Below are 18,835 nucleotides of genomic sequence, written 5' to 3' on the forward strand. Positions count from 1 at the left end.
CAGACAGAGTGTTTCAAAACTGCTCAATCAAAAGTATGGTTTAACTCTGTTAGCTGAATGCTCAGATCAGAAAGAAGTTTCACAGAATGCTTCTGTGTAGTTTATATTTGAATATATTACTTTTTCCACTACTACGCTCTTAGCGCTCCAAATGTCCAGTTGCATTTTCTACAGAAAGAGTGCTCAGATCTGCTCAATCAAAAGTATGGTTTAACTCTCTTAGCTGAATGCACAGATCAGAAAGAAGTTTCACCGAATGATTCCGTGTAGTTTATATTTGAAGACATTCCTTTTTCCACTATTACCCTCTTAGCGCTCCGAATCTCCACTTGCATTTTCTACAAAAAGAGTGTTTCATAACTGCTCAATCAAAAATATGTTTTATCTCTGTTAACTGAATTTACAGATCAGAAATAAGTTTCACAGAATGCATCTGTGTAGTTTTTATTTGAAGATATTCTTTTTCCCAATGTAGGCCTCTTAGCGCTTAGCATGTCCAATTGCAGTTTCTACAGAAAGAGTGTTTCAGAACGGCTCAATCAAAAGTAAGGTTCAACTCTGTTAGTTGAATGCACAGAACAGAAAGAATTTTCACAGAATGCTACTGTGTAGTTTATATTTGAATATATTCCTTTTTCCACTATTACCCTCTTAGCGCTCCGAATGTCCACTTGCATTTTCTACAGAAAGAGTGTTCAGAACTGCGCAATCAAAAGTATGGTTTAACTCTGTTAGCTTAATGAACATATCAGAAATAAGTTTCACACAATGCTTCTGTGTAGTTTTTATTTGAAGATATTATTTTTCCCAATATAGGCCTCTTAGTGCTCAGAATGTCCAATTGCAGTTTCTACAGAAAGAGTGTTTCAGAAAGGCTCAATCAAAAGTAAGGTTCAACTCTGTTAGTTGAATGCACAGAACAGAAAGAAGTTTCATACAATGCTTCTGTGTAGTTTATATTTGAACATATTCTTTTTTCCACTATTACCCACTTAGCGCTACGAATGTCCAGTTGCATTTTCTACAGACAGAGTGTTTCAAAACTGCTCAATCAAAAGTATGGTTTAACTCTGTTAGCTGAATGCTCAGATCAGAAAGAAGTTTCACAGAATGCTTCTGTGTAGTTTATATTTGAATATATTCGTTTTTCCACTACAACTCTCTTAGCGCTCCAAATGTCCAGTTTCATTTTCGACAGAAAGAGTGTTCAGATCTGCTCAATCAAAAGTATGGTTTAACTCTGTTAGCTTAATGCACAGATCAGAAAGAAGTTTCACAGAATGATTCTGTGTAGTTTATATTTGGAGACATTCCTTTTTCCACTATTACCCTCTTAGCGCTCCGAATCTCCACTTGCATTTTCTACAGAAAGAGTGTTTCAGAACGGCTCAATCAAAACTAAGGTTCAACTCTTTTAGTTGAACGAACAGAACAGAAAGAAGTTTCACACAATTCTTCTGTGTAGTTTTTATATGTAGACATTCTTTTTCCCAATATAGGCCTCTTAGCGCTCAGAATGTCCAATTGCAGTTTCTACAGAAATAGTGTTTCAGAACGGCTCAATCAAAAGTAAGGTTCAACTCTGTTAGTTGAATGCACAGAACAGAAAGAAGTTTCATACAATGCTTCTGTGTAGTTCATATTTGAACATATTCTTTTTTCCACTATTACCCACTTAGCGCTACGAATGTCCAGTTGCATTTTCTACAGACAGAGTGTTTCAAAACTGCTCAATCAAAAGTATGGTTTAACTCTGTTAGCTGAATGCTCAGATCAGAAAGAAGTTTCACAGAATGCTTCTGTGTAGTTTATATTTGAATATATTCCTTTTTCCACTACTTCTCTCTTAGCGCTCCAAATGTCCAGTTGCATTTTCTACAGAAATAGTGTTCAGATCTGCTCAATCAAAAGTATGTTTTAACTCTGTTAGCTGAATGCACAGATCAGAAAGAAGTTTCACAGAATGATTCTGTGTAGTTTATATTTGGAGACATTCCTTTTTCCACTATTACCCTCTTAGCGCTCCGAATCTCCACTTGCATTTTCTACAGAAAGAGTGTTTCAGAACGGCTCAATCAAAACTAAGGTTCAACTCTTTTAGTTGAACAAACAGAACAGAAAGAAGTTTCGCGCAATTCTTCTGTGTAGTTTTTATTTGCAGACATTCTTTTTCCCAATATAGGCCTCTTAGCGCTCAGAATGTCCAATTGCAGTTTCTACAGAAAGAGTGTTTCAGAACGGCTCAATCAAAAGTAAGGTTCAACTCTGTTAGTTGAATGCACAGAACAGAAAGAAGTTTCATACAATGCTTCTGTGTAGTTCACATTTGAACATATTCTTTTTTCCACTATTACCCACTTAGCGCTACGAATGTCCAGTTGCATTTTCTACAGACAGAGTGTTTCAAAACTGCTCAATCAAAAGTATGGTTTAACTCTGTTAGCTGAATGCTCAGATCAGAAAGAAGTTTCACAGAATGCTTCTGTGTAGTTTATATTTGAATATATTACTTTTTCCACTACTACGCTCTTAGCGCTCCAAATGTCCAGTTGCATTTTCTACAGAAAGAGTGTTCAGATCTGCTCAATCAAAAGTATGGTTTAACTCTCTTAGCTGAATGCACAGATCAGAAAGAAGTTTCACCGAATGATTCCGTGTAGTTTATATTTGAAGACATTCCTTTTTCCACTATTACCCTCTTAGCGCTCCGAATCTCCACTTGCATTTTCTACAAAAAGAGTGTTTCATAACTGCTCAATCAAAAATATGTTTTATCTCTGTTAACTGAATTTACAGATCAGAAATAAGTTTCACAGAATGCATCTGTGTAGTTTTTATTTGAAGATATTCTTTTTCCCAATGTAGGCCTCTTAGCGCTTAGCATGTCCAATTGCCGTTTCTACAGAAAGAGTGTTTCAGAACGGCTCAATCAAAAGTAAGGTTCAACTCTGTTAGTTGAATGCACAGAACAGAAAGAATTTTCACAGAATGCTACTGTGTAGTTTATATTTGAATATATTCCTTTTTCCACTATTACCCTCTTAGCGCTCCGAATGTCCACTTGCATTTTCTACAGAAAGAGTGTTCAGAACTGCGCAATCAAAAGTATGGTTTAACTCTGTTAGCTTAATGAACATATCAGAAATAAGTTTCACACAATGCTTCTGTGTAGTTTTTATTTGAAGATATTATTTTTCCCAATATAGGCCTCTTAGCGCTCAGAATGTCCAATTGCAGTTTCTACAGAAAGAGTGTTTCAGAAAGGCTCAATCAAAAGTAAGGTTCAACTCTGTTAGTTGAATGCACAGAACAGAAAGAAGTTTCATACAATGCTTCTGTGTAGTTTATATTTGAACATATTCTTTTTTCCACTATTACCCACTTAGCGCTACGAATGTCCAGTTGCATTTTCTACAGACAGAGTGTTTCAAAACTGCTCAATCAAAAGTATGGTTTAACTCTGTTAGCTGAATGCTCAGATCAGAAAGAAGTTTCACAGAATGCTTCTGTGTAGTTTATATTTGAATATATTCCTTTTTCCACTACAACTCTCTTAGCGCTCCAAATGTCCAGTTGCATTTTCTACAGAAAGAGTGTTCAGATCTGCTCAATCAAAAGTATGGTTTAACTCTGTTAGCTGAATGTGCAGATCAGAAAGAAGTTTCACAGAATGATTCTGTGTAGTTTATATTTGGAGACATTCCTTTTTCCACTATTACCCTCTTAGCGCTCCGAATCTCCACTTGCATTTTCTACAGAAAGATTGTTCAGAACTGCGCAATCCAAAGTATGGTTTAACTCTGTTAGCTTAATGAACATATCAGAAATAAGTTTCACACAATGCTTCTGTGTAGTTTTTATTTGAAGGTATTATTTTCCCAATAGAGGCCTCTTAGCGCTCAGAATGTCCAATTGCAGTTTCTACAGAAAGAGTGTTTCAGAAAGGCTCAATCTAAAGTAAGGTTCAACTCTGTTAGTTGAATGCACAGAACAGAAAGAAGTTTCATACAATGCTTCTGTGTAGCTTATATTTGAACATATTCTTTTTTCCACTATTACCCACTTAGCGCTACGAATGTCCAGTTGCATTTTCTACAGACAGAGTGTTTCAAAACTGCTCAATCAAAAGTATGGTTTAACTCTGTTAGCTGAATGCTCAGATCAGAAAGAAGTTTCACAGAATGCTTCTGTGTAGTTTATATTTGAATATATTCCTTTTTCCACTACTACTCTCTTAGCGCTCCAAATGTCCAGTTGCATTTTCTACAGAAAGAGTGTTCAGATCTGCTCAATCAAAAGTATGGTTTAACTCTGTGAGCTGAATGCACAGATCAGAAAGAAGTTTCACAGAATGATTCTGTGTAGTTTATATTTGGAGACATTCCTTTTTCCACTATTACCCTCTTAGCGCTCCGAATCTCCACTTGCATTTTCTACAGAAAGAGTGTTTCAGAACGGCTCAATCAAAACTAAGGTTCAACTCTTTTAGTTGAACAAACAGAACAGAAAGTAGTTTCACACAATTCTTCTGTGTAGTTTTTATTTGTAGACATTCTTTTTCCCAATATAGGCCTCTTAGCGCTCAGAATGTCCAATTGCAGTTTCTACAGAAAGAGTGTTTCAGAACGGCTCAATCAAAAGTAAGGTTCAACTCTGTTAGTTGAATGCACAGAACAGAAAGAAGTTTCATACAATGCTTCTGTGTAGTTTATATTTGAACATATTCTTTTTTCCACTATTACCCACTTAGCGCTACGAATGTCCAGTTGCATTTTCTACAGACAGAGTGTTTCAAAACTGCTCAATCGAAAGTATGGTTTAACTCTGTTAGCTGAATGCTCAGGTCAGAAAGAAGTTTCACAGAATGCTTCTGTGTAGTTTATATTTGAATATATTACCTTTTCCACTACTACGCTCTTAGCGCTCCAAATGTCCAGTTGCATTTTCTACAGAAAGAGTGTTCAGATCTGCTCAATCAAAAGTATGGTTTAACTCTCTTAGCTGAATGCACAGATCAGAAAGAAGTTTCACCGAATGATTCCGTGTAGTTTATATTTGAAGACATTCCTTTTTCCACTATTACCCTCTTAGCGCTCCGAATCTCCACTTGCATTTTCTACAAAAAGAGTGTTTCATAACTGCTCAATCAAAAATATGTTTTATCTCTGTTAACTGAATTTACACATCAGAAATAAGTTTCACAGAATGCATCTGTGTAGTTTTTATTTGAAGATATTCTTTTTCCCAATGTAGGCCTCTTAGCGCTTAGCATGTCCAATTGCAGTTTCTACAGAAAGAGTGTTTCAGAACAGCTCAATCAAAAGTAAGGTTCAACTCTGTTAGTTGAATGCACAGAACAGAAAGAATTTTCACAGAATGCTACTGTGTAGTTTATATTTGAATATATTCCTTTTTCCACTATTACCCTCTTAGCGCTCCGAATGTCCACTTGCATTTTCTACAGAAAGAGTGTTCAGAACTGCGCAATCAAAAGTATGGTTTAACTCTGTTAGCTTAATGAACATATCAGAAATAAGTTTCACACAATGCTTCTGTGTAGTTTTTATTTGAAGATATTATTTTTCCCAATATAGGCCTCTTAGCGCTCAGAATGTCCAATTGCAGTTTCTACAGAAAGAGTGTTTCAGAAAGGCTCAATCAAAATTAAGGTTCAACTCTGTTAGTTGAATGCACAGAACAGAAAGAAGTTTCATACAATGCTTCTGTGTAGTTTATATTTGAACATATTCTTTTTTCGACTATTACCCACTTAGCGCTACGAATGTCCAGTTGCATTTTCTACAGACAGAGTGTTTCAAAACTGCTCAATCAAAAGTATGGTTTAACTCTGTTAGCTGAATGCTCAGATCAGAAAGAAGTTTCACAGAATGCTTCTGTGTAGTTTATATTTGAATATATTCCTTTTTCCACTACAACTCTCTTAGCGCTCCAAATGTCCAGTTGCATTTTCTACAGAAAGAGTGTTCAGATCTGCTCAATCAAAAGTATGGTTTAACTCTGTTAGCTGAATGCGCAGATCAGAAAGAAGTTTCACAGAATGATTCTGTGTAGTTTATATATGGAGACATTCCTTTTTCCACTATTACCCTCTTAGCGCTCCGAATCTCCACTTGCATTTTCTACAGAAAGAGTGTTTCAGAATGGCTCAATCAAAACTAAGGTTCAACTCTTTTAGTTGAACGAACAGAACAGAAAGAAGTTTCACACAATTCTTCTGTGTAGTTTTTATATGTAGACATTCTTTTTCCCAATATAGGCCTCTTAGCGCTCAGAATGTCCAATTGCAGTTTCTACAGAAATAGTGTTTCAGAACGGCTCAATCAAAAGTAAGGTTCAACTCTGTTAGTTGAATGCACAGAACAGAAAGAAGTTTCATACAATGCTTCTGTGTAGTTCATATTTGAACATATTCTTTTTTCCACTATTACCCACTTAGCGCTACGAATGTCCAGTTGCATTTTCTACAGACAGAGTGTTTCAAAACTGCTCAATCAAAAGTATGGTTTAACTCTGTTAGCTGAATGCTCAGATCAGAAAGAAGTTTCACAGAATGCTTCTGTGTACTTTATATTTGAATATATTCCTTTTTCCACTACTACTCTCTTAGCGCTCCAAATGTCCAGTTGTATTTTCTACAGAAATAGTGTTCAGATCTGCTCAATCAAAAGTATGTTTTAACTCTGTTAGCTGAATGCACAGATCAGAAAGAAGTTTCACAGAATGATTCTGTGTAGTTTATATTTGGAGACATTCCTTTTTCCACTATTACCCTCTTAGCGCTCCGAATCTCCACTTGCATTTTCTACAGAAAGAGTGTTTCAGAATGGCTCAATCAAAACTAAGGTTCAACTCTTTTAGTTGAACAAACAGAACAGAAAGAAGTTTCACGCAATTCTTCTGTGTAGTTTTTATTTGTAGACATTCTTTTTCCCAATATAGGCCTCTTAGCGCTCAGAATGTCCAATTGCAGTTTCTACAGAAAGAGTGTTTCAGAACGGCTCAATCAAAAGTAAGGTTCAACTCTGTTAGTTGAATGCACAGAACAGAAAGAAGTTTCATACAATGCTTCTGTGTAGTTCATATTTGAACATATTCTTTTTTCCACTATTACCCACTTAGCGCTACGAATGTCCAGTTGCATTTTCTACAGACAGAGTGTTTCAAAACTGCTCAATCAAAAGTGTGGTTTAACTCTGTTAGCTGAATGCTCAGATCAGAAAGAAGTTTCACAGAATGCTTCTGTGTAATTTATATTTGAATATATTCCTTTTTCCACTACTACGCTCTTAGCGCTCCAAATGTCCAGTTGCATTTTCTACAGAAAGAGTGTTCAGATCTGCTCAATCAAAAGTATGGTTTAACTCTGTTAGCTGAATGCACAGATCAGAAAGAAGTTTCACCGAATGATTCTGTGTAGTTTATATTTGAAGACATTCCATTTTCCACTATTACCCTCTTAGCGCTCCGAATCTCCACTTGCATTTTCTACAAAAAGAGTGTTTCATAACTGCTCAATCAAAAATATGTTTTATCTCTGTTAACTGAATTTACAGATCAGAAATAAGTTTCACAGAATGCATCTGTGTAGTTTTTATTTGAAGATATTCTTTTTCCCAATGTAGGCCTCTTAGCGCTTAGCATGTCCAATTGCAGTTTCTACAGAAAGAGTGTTTCAGAACGGCTCAATCAAAAGTAAGGTACAACTCTGTTAGTTGAATGCACAGAACAGAAAGAATTTTCACAGAATGCTACTGTGTAGTTTATATTTGAATATATTCCTTTTTCCACTATTACCCTCTTAGCGCTCCGAATGTCCACTTGCATTTTCTACAGAAAGATTGTTCAGAACTGCGCAATCCAACGTATGGTTTAACTCTGTTAGCTTAATGAACATATCAGAAATAAGTTTCACACAATGCTTCTGTGTAGTTTTTATTTGAAGGTATTATTTTTCCCAATAGAGGCCTCTTAGCGCTCAGAATGTCCAATTGCAGTTTCTACAGAAAGAGTGTTTCAGAAAGGCTCAATCTAAAGTAAGGTTCAACTCTGTTAGTTGAATGCACAGAACAGAAAGAAGTTTCATACATTGCTTCTGTGTAGCTTATATTTGAACATATTCTTTTTTCCACTATTACCCACTTAGCGCTACGAATGTCCAGTTGCATTTTCTACAGACAGAGTGTTTCAAAACTGCTCAATCAAAAGTATGGTTTAACTCTGTTAGCTGAATGCTCAGATCAGAAAGAAGTTTCACAGAATGCTTCTGTGTAGTTTATATTTGAATATATTCCTTTTTCCACTACTACTCTCTTAGCGCTCCAAATGTCCAGTTGCATTTTCTACAGAAAGAGTGTTCAGACCTGCTCAATCAAAAGTATGGTTTAACTCTGTTAGCTGAATGCACAGATCAGAAAGAAGTTTCACAGAATGATTCTGTGTAGTTTATATTTGGAGACATTCCTTTTTCCACTATTACCCTCTTAGCGCTCCGAATCTCCACTTGCATTTTCTACAGAAAGAGTGTTTCAGAACGGCTCAATCAAAACTAAGGTTCAACTCTTTTAGTTGAACAAACAGAACAGAAAGTAGTTTCACACAATTCTTCTGTGTAGTTTTTATTTGTAGACATTCTTTTTCCCAATATAGGCCTCTTAGCGCTCAGAATGTCCAATTGCAGTTTCTACAGAAAGAGTGTTTCAGAACGGCTCAATCAAAAGTAAGGTTCAACTCTGTTAGTTGAATGCACAGAACAGAAAGAAGTTTCATACAATGCTTCTGTGTAGTTTATATTTGAACATATTCTTTTTTCCACTATTAACCACTTAGCGCTACGAATGTCCAGTTGCATTTTCTACAGACAGAGTGTTTCAAAACTGCTCAATCAAAAGTATGGTTTAACTCTGTTAGCTGAATGCTCAGATCAGAAAGAAGTTTCACAGAATGCTTCTGTGTAGTTTATATTTGAATATATTACTTTTTCCACTACTACGCTCTTAGCGCTCCAAATGTCCAGTTGCATTTTCTACAGAAAGAGTGTTCAGATCTGCTCAATCAAAAGTATGGTTTAACTCTCTTAGCTGAATGCACAGATCAGAAAGAAGTTTCACCGAATGATTCCGTGTAGTTTATATTTGAAGACATTCCTTTTTCCACTATTACCCTCTTAGCGCTCCGAATCTCCACTTGCATTTTCTACAAAAACAGTGTTTCATAACTGCTCAATCAAAAATATGTTTTATCTCTGTTAACTGAATTTACAGATCAGAAATAAGTTTCACAGAATGCATCTGTGTAGTTTTTATTTGAAGATATTCTTTTTCCCAATGTAGGCCTCTTAGCGCTTAGCATGTCCAATTGCAGTTTCTACAGAAAGAGTGTTTCAGAACGGCTCAATCAAAAGTAAGGTTCAACTCTGTTAGTTGAATGCACAGAACAGAAAGAATTTTCACAGAATGCTACTGTGTAGTTTATATTTGAATATATTCCTTTTTCCACTATTACCCTCTTAGCGCTCCGAATGTCCACTTGCATTTTCTACAGAAAGAGTGTTCAGAACTGCGCAATCAAAAGTATGGTTTAACTCTGTTAGCTTAATGAACATATCAGAAATAAGTTTCACACAATGCTTCTGTGTAGTTTTTATTTGAAGATATTATTTTTCCCAATATAGGCCTCTTAGCGCTCAGAATGTCCAATTGCAGTTTCTACAGAAAGAGTGTTTCAGAAAGGCTCAATCAAAAGTAAGGTTCAACTCTGTTAGTTGAATGCACAGAACAGAAAGAAGTTTCATACAATGCTTCTGTGTAGTTTATATTTGAACATATTCTTTTTTCCACTATTACCCACTTAGCGCTACGAATGTCCAGTTGCATTTTCTACAGACAGAGTGTTTCAAAACTGCTCAATCAAAAGTATGGTTTAACTCTGTTAGCTGAATGCTCAGATCAGAAAGAAGTTTCACAGAATGCTTCTGTGTAGTTTATATTTGAATATATTCCTTTTTCCACTACAACTCTCTTAGCGCTCCAAATGTCCAGTTGCATTTTCTACAGAAAGAGTGTTCAGATCTGCTCAATCAAAAGTATGGTTTAACTCTGTTAGCTGAATGCGCAGATCAGAAAGAAGTTTCACAGAATGATTCTGTGTAGTTTATATTTGGAGACATTCCTTTTTCCACTATTACCCTCTTAGCGCTCCGAATCTCCACTTACATTTTCTACAGAAAGAGTGTTTCAGAACGGCTCAATCAAAACTAAGGTTCAACTCTTTTAGTTGAACGAACAGAACAGAAAGAAGTTTCACACAATTCTTCTGTGTAGTTTTTATATGTAGACATTCTTTTTCCCAATATAGGCCTCTTAGCGCTCAGAATGTCCAATTGCAGTTTCTACAGAAATAGTGTTTCAGAACGGCTCAATCAAAAGTAAGGTTCAACTCTGTTAGTTGAATGCACAGAACAGAAAGAAGTTTCATACAATGCTTCTGTGTAGTTCATATTTGAACATATTCTTTATTCCACTATTACCCACTTAGCGCTACGAATGTCCAGTTGCATTTTCTACAGACAGAGTGTTTCAAAATTGCTCAATCAAAAGTATGGTTTAACTCTGTTAGCTGAATGCTCAGATCAGAAAGAAGTTTCACAGAATGCTTCTGTGTAGTTTATATTTGAATATATTCCTTTTTCCACTACTACTCTCTTAGCGCTCCAAATGTCCAGTTGCATTTTCTACAGAAATAGTGTTCAGATCTGCTCAATCAAAAGTATGTTTTAACTCTGTTAGCTGAATGCACAGATCAGAAAGATGTTTCACAGAATGATTCTGTGTAGTTTATATTTGGAGACATTCCTTTTTCCACTATTACCCTCTTAGCACTCCGAATATCAACTTGCATTTTCTACAGAAAGAGTGTTTCAGAACGGCTCAATCAAAACTAAGGTTCAACTCTTTTAGTTGAACGAACAGAACAGAAAGAAGTTTCACGCAATTCTTCTGTGTAGTTTTTATTTGTAGACATTCTTTTTCCCAATATAGGCCTCTTAGCGCTCAGAATGTCCAATTGCAGTTTCTACAGAAAGAGTGTTTCAGAACGGCTCAATCAAAAGTAAGGTTCAACTCTGTTAGTTGAATGCACAGAACAGAAAGAAGTTTCATACAATGCTTCTGTGTAGTTCATATTTGAACATATTCTTTTTTCCACTATTACCCACTTAGCGCTACGAATGTCCAGTTGCATTTTCTACAGACAGAGTGTTTCAAAACTGCTCAATCAAAAGTATGGTTTAACTCTGTTAGCTGAATGCTCAGATCAGAAAGAAGTTTCACAGAATGCTTCTGTGTAATTTATATTTGAATATATTCCTTTTTCCACTACTACGCTCTTAGCGCTCCAAATGTCCAGTTGCATTTTCTACAGAAAGAGTGTTCAGATCTGCTCAATCAAAAGTATGGTTTAACTCTGTTAGCTGAATGCACAGATCAGAAAGAAGTTTCACCGAATGATTCTGTGTAGTTTATATTTGAAGACATTCCATTTTCCACTATTACCCTCTTAGCGCTCCGAATCTCCACTTGCATTTTCTACAAAAAGAGTGTTTCATAACTGCTCAATCAAAAATATGTTTTATCTCTGTTAACTGAATTTACAGATCAGAAATAAGTTTCACAGAATGCATATGTGTAGTTTTTATTTGAAGATATTCTTTTTCCCAATGTAGGCCTCTTAGCGCTTAGCATGTCCAATTGCAGTTTCTACAGAAAGAGTGTTTCAGAACGGCTCAATCAAAAGTAAGGTTCAACTCTGTTTGTTGAATGCACAGAACAGAAAGAATTTTCACAGAATGCTACTGTGTAGTTTATATTTGTCTATATTCCTTTTTCCACTATTACCCTCTTAGCGCTCCGAATGTCCACTTGCATTTTCTACAGAAAGATTGTTCAGAACTGCGCAATCCAAAGTATGGTTTAACTCTGTTAGCTTAATGAACATATCAGAAATAAGTTTCACACAATGCTTCTGTGTAGTTTTTATTTGAAGATATTATTTTTCCCAATAGAGGCCTCTTAGCGCTCAGAATGTCCAATTGCAGTTTCTACAGAAAGAGTGTTTCAGAAAGGCTCAATCTAAAGTAAGGTTCAACTCTGTTAGTTGAATGCACAGAACAGAAAGAAGTTTCATACAATGCTTCTGTGTAGCTTATATTTGAACATATTCTTTTTTCCACTATTACCCACTTAGCGCTACGAATGTCCAGTTGCATTTTCTACAGACAGAGTGTTTCAAAACTGCTCAATCAAAAGTATGGTTTAACTCTGTTAGCTGAATGCTCAGATCAGTAAGAAGTTTCACAGAATGCATCTGTGTAGTTTATATTTGAATATATTCCTTTTTCCACTACTACTCTCTTAGCGCTCCAAATGTCCAGTTGCATTTTCTACAGAAAGAGTGTTCAGATCTGCTCAATCAAAAGTATGGTTTAACTCTGTTAGCTGAATGCACAGATCAGAAAGAAGTTTCACAGAATTATTCTGTGTAGTTTATATTTGGAGACATTCCTTTTTCCACTATTACCCTCTTAGCGCTCCGAATCTCCACTTGCATTTTCTACAGAAAGAGTGTTTCAGAACGGCTCAATCAAAACTAAGGTTCAACTCTTTTAGTTGAACAAACAGAACAGAAAGTAGTTTCACAAAATTCTTCTGTGTAGTTTTTATTTGTAGACATTCTTTTTCCCAATATAGGCCTCTTAGCGCTCAGAATGTCCAATTGCAGTTTCTACAGAAAGAGTGTTTCAGAACGGCTCAATCAAAAGTAAGGTTCAACTCTGTTAGTTGAATGCACAGAACAGAAAGAAGTTTCATACAATGCTTCTGTGTAGTTGATATTTGAACATATTGTTTTTTCGACTATTACCCACTTAGCGCTACGAATGTCCAGTTGCATTTTCTACAGACAGAGTGTTTCAAAACTGCTCAATCAAAAGTATGGTTTAACTCTGTTAGCTGAATACTCAGATCAGAAAGTAGTTTCACAGAATGCTTCTGTGTAGTTTATATTTGAATATATTCCTTTTTCCACTACTACGCTCTTAGCGCTACAAATGTCCAGTTGCATTTTCTACAGAAAGAGTGTTCAGATCTGCTCAATCGAAAGTATGGTTTACCTCTCTTAGCTGAATGCACAGATCAGAAAGAAGTTTCACCGAATGATTCCGTGTAGTTTATATTTGAAGACATTCCTTTTTCCACTATTACCCTCTTAGCGCTCCGAATCTCCACTTGCATTTTCTACAAAAAGAGTGTTTCATAACTGCTCAATCAAAAATATGTTTTATCTCTGTTAACTGAATTTACAGATCAGAAATAAGTTTCACAGAATGCATCTGTGTAGTTTTTATTTGAAGATATTCTTTTTCCCAATGTAGGCCTCTTAGCGCTTAGCATGTCCAATTGCAGTTTCTACAGAAAGAGTGTTTCAGAACGGCTCAATCAAAAGTAAGGTTCAAATCTGTTAGTTGAATGCACAGAACAGAAAGAATTTTCACAGAATGCTACTGTGTAGTTTATATTTGAATATATTCCTTTTTCCACTATTATCCTCTTAGCGCTCCGAATGTCCACTTGCATTTTCTACAGAAAGAGTGTTCAGAACTGCGCAATCAAAAGTATGGTTTAACTCTGTTAGCTTAATGAACATATCAGAAATAAGTTTCACACAATGCTTCTGTGTAGTTTTTATTTGAAGATATTATTTTTCCCAATATAGGCCTCTTAGAGCTCAGAATGTCCAATTGCAGTTTCTACAGAAAGAGTGTTTCAGAAAGGCTCAATCAAAAGTAAGGTTCAACTCTGTTAGTTGAATGCACAGAACAGAAAGAAGTTTCATACAATGCTTCTGTGTAGTTTATATTTGAACATATTCTTTTTTCCACTATTACCCACTTAGCGCTACGAATGTCCAGTTGCATTTTCTACAGACAGAGTGTTTCAAAACTGCTCAATCAAAAGTATGGTTTAACTCTGTTAGCTGAATGCTCAGATCAGAAAGAAGTTTCACAGAATGCTTCTGTGTAGTTTATATTTGAATATATTCCTTTTTCCACTACAACTCTCTTAGCGCTCCAAATGTCCAGTTGCATTTTCTACAGAAAGAGTGTTCAGATCTGCTCAATCAAAAGTATGGTTTAACTCTGTTAGCTGAATGCGCAGATCAGAAAGAAGTTTCACAGAATGATTCTGTGTAGTTTATATTTGGAGACATTCCTTTTTCCACTATTACCCTCTTAGCGCTCCGAATCTCCACTTGCATTTTCTACAGAAAGAGTGTTTCAGAACGGCTCAATCAAAACTAAGGTTCAACTCTTTTAGTTGAACGAACAGAACAGAAAGAAGTTTCACACAATTCTTCTGTGTAGTTTTTATATGTAGACATTCTTTTTCCCAATATAGGCCTCTTAGCGCTCAGAATGTCCAATTGCAGTTTCTACAGAAAGAGTGTTTCAGAACGGCTCAATCAAAAGTAAGGTTCAACTCTGTTAGTTGAATGCACAGAACAGAAAGAAGTTTCATACAATGCTTCTTTGTAGTTTATATTTGAACATATTCTTTTTTCCACTATTACCCACTTAGCGCTACGAATGTCCAGTTGCATTTTCTACAGACAGAGTGTTTCAAAACTGCTCAATCAAAAGTATGGTTTAATTCTGTTAGCTGAATGCTCAGATCAGAAAGAAGTTTCACAGAATGCTTCTGTGTAGTTTATATTTGAATATATTACATTTTCCACCACTACGCTCTTAGCGCTCCAAATGTCCAGTTGCATTTTCTACAGAAAGAGTGTTCAGATCTGCTCAATCAAAAGTATGTTTTAACTCTGTTAGCTGAATGCACAGATCAGAAAGAAGTTTCACCGAATGATTCCGTGTAGTTTATATTTGAAGACATTCCTTTTTCCACTATGACCCTCTTAGCGCTCCGAATCTCCACTTGCATTTTCTACAAAAAGAGTGTTTCATAACTGCTCAATCAAAAATATGTTTTATCTCTGTTAACTGAATTTACAGATCAGAAATAAGTTTCACAGAATGCATCTGTGTAGTTTTTATATTGAAGATATTCTTTTTCCCAATGTAGGCCTCTTAGCGCTTAGCATGTCCAATTGCAGTTTCTACAGAAAGAGTGTTTCAGAACGGCTCAATCAAAAGTAAGGTTCAACTCTGTTAGTTGAATGCACAGAACAGAAAGAATTTTCACAGAATGCTACTGTGTAGTTTATATTTGAATATATTCCTTTTTCCACTATTACCCTCTTAGCGCTCCGAATGTCCACTTGCATTTTCTACAGAAAGAGTGTTCAGAACTGCGCAATCAAAAGTATGGTTTAACTCTGTTAGCTTAATGAACATATCAGAAATAAGTTTCACACAATGCTTCTGTGTAGTTTTTATTTGAAGATATTATTTTTCCCAATATAGGCCTCTTAGCGCTCAGAATGTCCAATTGCAGTTTCTACAGAAAGAGTGTTTCAGAAAGGCTCAATCAAAAGTAAGGTTCAACTCTGTTAGTTGAATGCACAGAACAGAAAGAAGTTTCATACAATGCTTCTGTGTAGTTTATATTTGAACATATTCTTTTTTCCACTATTACCCACTTAGCGCTACGAATGTCCAGTTGCATTTTCTACAGACAGAGTGTTTCAAAACTGCTCAATCAAAAGTATGGTTTAACTCTGTTAGCTGAATGCTCAGATCAGAAAGAAGTTTCACAGAATGCTTCTGTGTAGTTTATATTTGATTATATTCCTTTTTCCACTACTACTCTCTTAGCGCTCGAAATGTCCAGTTGCATTTTCTACAGAAAGAGTGTTCAGATCTGCTCAATCAAAAGTATGGTTTAACTCTGTTAGCTGAATGCGCAGATCGTAAGAAGTTTCACAGAATGATTCTGTGTAGTTTATATTTGGAGACATTCCTTTTTCCACTATTAACCTCTTAGCGCTCCAAATCTCCACTTGCATTTTCTACAGAAAGAGTGTTTCAGAACGGCTCAATCAAAACTAAGGTTCAACTCTTTTAGTTGAACGAACAGAACAGAAAGAAGTTTCACACAATTATTCTGTGTAGTTTTTATATGTAGACATTCTTTTTCCCAATATAGGCCTCTTAGCGCTCAGAATGTCCAATTGCAGTTTCTACAGAAAGAGTGTTTCAGAACGGCCCAATCAAAAGTAAGGTTCAACTCTGTTAGTTGAATGCACAGAACAGAAAGAAGTTTCATACAATGCTTCTGTGTAGTTTATATTTGAACATATTCTTTTTTCCACTATTACCCACTTAGCGCTACGAATGTCCAGTTGCATTTTCTACAGACAGAGTGTTTCAAAACTGCTCAATCAAAAGTATGGTTTAACTCTGTTAGCTGAATGCTCAGATCAGAAAGAAGTTTCACAGAATGCTTCTGTGTAGTTTATATTTGAATATATTACATTTTCCACTACTATGCTCTTAGCGCTCCAAATGTCCAGTTGCATTTTCTACAGAAAGAGTGTTCAGATCTGCTCAATCAAAAGTATGGTTTAACTCTGTTAGCTGAATGCACAGATCAGAAAGAAGTTTCACCGAATGATTCCGTGTAGTTTATATTTGAAGACATTCCTTTTTCCACTATTACCCTCTTAGCGCTCCGAATCTCCACTTGCATTTTCTACAAAAAGAGTGTTTCATAACTGCTCAATCAAAAATATGTTTTATCTCTGTTAACTGAATTTACAGATCAGAAATAAGTTTCACAGAATGCATCTGTGTAGTTTTTATTTGAAGATATTCTTTTTCCCAATGTTGGCCTCTTAGCGCTTAGCATGTCCAATTGCAGTTTCTACAGAAAGAGTGTTTCAGAACGGCTCAATCAAAAGTAAGGTTCAACTCTGTTAGTTGAATGCACAGAACAGAAAGAATTTTCACAGAATGCTACTGTGTAGTTTATATTTGAATATATTCCTTTTTCCACTATTACCCTCTTAGCGCTCCGAATGTCCACTTGCATTTTCTACAGAAAGAGTGTTCAGAACTGCGCAATCAAAAGTATGGTTTAACTCTGTTAGCTTAATGAACATATCAGAAATAAGTTTCACACAATGCTTCTGTGTAGTTTCTATTTGAAGATATTATTTTTCCCAATAGAGGCCTCTTAGCGCTCAGAATGTCCAATTGCAGTTTCCACAGAAAGAGTGTTTCAGAAAGGCTCAATCAAAAGTAAGGTTCAACTCTGTTAGTTGAATGCACAGAACAGAAAGAAGTTTCATACAATGCTTCTGTGTAGTTTATATTTGAACATATTCTTTTTTCCACTATTACCCACTTAGCGCTACGAATGTCCAGTTGCATTTTCTACAGACAGAGTGTTTCAAAACTGCTCAATCAAAAGTATGGTTTAACTCTGTTAGCTGAATGCTCAGATCAGAAAGAAGTTTCACAGAATGCTTCTGTGTAGTTTATATTTGAATATATTCCTTTTTCCACTACTACTCTCTTAGCGCTCCAAATGTCCAGTTGCATTTTCTACAGAAAGAGTGTTCAGATCTGCTCAATCAAAAGTATGGTTTAACTCTGTTAGCTGAATGCACAGATCAGAAAGAAGTTTCACAGAATGATTCTGTGTAGTTTATATTTGGAGACATTCCTTTTTCCACTATTACCCTCTTAGCGCTCCGAATCTCCACTTGCATTTTCTACAGAAAGAGTGTTTCAGAAAGACTCAATCAAAACTAAGGTTCAACTCTTTTAGTTGAACGAACAGAACAGAAAGAAGTTTCACACAATTCTTCTGTGTAGTTTTTATTTGTAGACATTCTTTTTCCCAATATAGGCCTCTTAGCGCTCAGAATGTCCAATTGCAGTTTCTACAGAAAGAGTGTTTCAGAACGGCTCAATCAAAAGTAAGGTTGAACTCTGGTAGTTGAATGCACAGAAAAGAAAGAAGTTTCATACAATGATTCTGTGTAGTTTATATTTGAACATATTCTTTTTTCCACTATTACCCACTTATCGCTACGAATGTCCAGTTGCATTTTCTACAGACAGAGTGTTTCATAACTGCTCAATCAAAAGTATGGTTTAACTCTGTTAGCTGAATGCTCAGATCAGAAAGAAGTTTCACAGAATGCTTCTGTGTAGTTTATATTTGAATATATTCCTTTTTCCACCTCTACGCTCTTAGCGCTCCAAATGTCCAGTTGCATTTTCTACAGAAAGAGTGTTCAGGTCTGCTCAATCAAAAGTATGGTTTAACTCTGTTAGCTGAATGCACAGATCAGAAAGAAGTTTCACCGAATGATTCCGTGTAGTTTGTATTTGAAGACATTCCTTTTTCCACTATTACCCTCTTAGCGCTCCGAATCTCCACTTGCATTTTCTACAAAAAGAGTGTTTCATAACTGCTAAATCAAAAATATGTTTTATCTCTGTTAACTGAATTTACAGATCAGAAATAAGTTTCACAGAATGCATCTGTGTAGTTTTTATTTGAAGATATTCTTTTTCCCAATGTAGGCCTCTTAGCGCTTAGCATGTCCAATTGCAGTTTCTACAGAAAGAGTGTTTCAGAACGGCTCAATCAAAAGTAAGGTTCAACTCTGTTAGTTGAATGCACAGAACAGAAAGAATTTTCACAGAATGCTACTGTGTAGTTTATATTTGAATATATTCCTTTTTCCACTATTACCCTCTTAGCGCTCCGAATGTCCACTTGCATTTTCTACAGAAAGAGTGTTCAGAACTGCGCAATCAAAAGTATGGTTTAACTCTGTTAGCTTAATG

The sequence above is a fragment of the Symphalangus syndactylus genome, chromosome 3 (assembly GCF_028878055.3).
Source record: "Symphalangus syndactylus isolate Jambi chromosome 3, NHGRI_mSymSyn1-v2.1_pri, whole genome shotgun sequence".
Lineage (NCBI taxonomy): Eukaryota > Metazoa > Chordata > Mammalia > Primates > Hylobatidae > Symphalangus > Symphalangus syndactylus.